Source organism: Elephantulus edwardii, unplaced genomic scaffold (genome assembly GCF_000299155.1).
Source record: "Elephantulus edwardii isolate Elephantulus edwardi_28Jun2011 unplaced genomic scaffold, EleEdw1.0 scaffold00060, whole genome shotgun sequence".
Taxonomy (NCBI): domain Eukaryota; kingdom Metazoa; phylum Chordata; class Mammalia; order Macroscelidea; family Macroscelididae; genus Elephantulus; species Elephantulus edwardii.
The window spans coordinates 7571740-7573415 of record NW_006399810.1 but is presented as its reverse complement, the minus strand read 5'-3'; positions in this window follow the sequence as shown (position 1 = coordinate 7573415).

Genomic DNA, 1676 nt, shown 5'->3' with positions numbered 1-1676 from the left:
GGGACTGACCTTGGGGTTGGGGAGAGACTGAGTAAGAAGGGTTCAATAATGTATACTGCCTGAAACAGAGGAATGAGAAAACTGTTTAAAAGAGATACATTATTAGGTATTTCTGTCATGACAGGAGTCTAGAGTGATGGCTACATGGTGGAGTGGATCTGGGGAAGGGTTTGTAAAACACCATTGCCTCTTGATCATATATTGTTTATTGAAATTTTTCCTTCAGCGAATTTTTTTGGTACAGTGACCCTGCATACCCCTTCCATCTTTATTATTATTATTATACTAGTATATTTACAAAATTCAAATACATAGTTTTTGAGAATGGATTCTTTCAATTTCCCTCCCCCCACCCATCAAACTGTACAACTCCATGGTTAATCTCCCATACCCCACGCACATCCTCATCCCTCTGCTCCCACCCCCCTTCAACCTCATACTTATTCAACAATAATGGTTTGATATAATATTTGTTCCAGTGGGACTGAGTTAGTTCACTCAGCATAATGCTCTGCATTCCCTCCAAGTTAGGTAATAATTTACAAAATCATTGCTCCTAAGAGCTGCATAGTTTTCCATTGTGTGAATGTACCATAATTTCTCAATCGATTCGATTGTGGTTGGACATCTTGGCTGTTTCCATGTTCTTGCAATGGTGAATAATGCTGCTATGAATATTGGTATACAAGTCTTGTTTGTGCCTCAGTTCTCATTTTCTCAGGGTATATTCCAAGTAGTGGAATAGCTGGGTCATATGAAATGTCAATGTTCATTTTTTGAGGAATCACCAAACTGCCTTCGAGAGTGGTTGTACTATTTTACAATCCCACCAACAATGTATAAGAGTTCCTATCTCACCACATTCTCTCCAACATTTATTTGATACTGGTACAATGACAGGTACATAGACCAATGGAATAGAGTTGAGAACCCAGAAATAGATCCAGCTATCGATGGTCAATTGACAAGGAAATAAAACCTATCAAATGGAGAAATGACAATCTCTTCAACAAATGATGTTGGCAAAACTGGACTTCAACGTGCAGAAAACTGAAACAGGATCTACATCTCAACACCATACACAAAAATCAATTCAAGGTGAATCAGAGACCTTGAAGCAAAGCCCAAAACCATAAAGTTCATAAGAGGCAAACTGGGATTAAGCTTAGAAGGCCTAGACCATAGTTTAAAGAGACTGCTGAATACAGCCAGAAATGCACAATCTGAAAAGGATAAAATTGATGAAGGAGACCTTTTAAAGATTAAATCCATGTATAGATCAAAAACTTTTCCAGAAAGGTGAAAAGACAATCTATAACTGAGAACAAACATTTGGTAATACAATCTCAGACAAGGTCTCATAAAGAAAGTTTATAAAATACTCCTGGGCCTCCACAAGAAAAAGACTGATAAACCAATTACAAAATGAGCAAAAGACATGGGAAGAATTTTCACAAATGAAGATATTAGAATGGCAAACAGACATATGAAGAAATTATCAAAATCCTGGGCAATAAGAGAGATGCAAATCAAAACCGTAATGAGATACCATCTCACTCCAGTGGCAGTAACAAAGTTTAACAGAGGAACAAGTAATAAATTTTTGAAAGGATGTGGCAAGATAGGAACTCATTCATCTTTTTTTAGTACATCCTGAATCATTTAATATTCTGCCC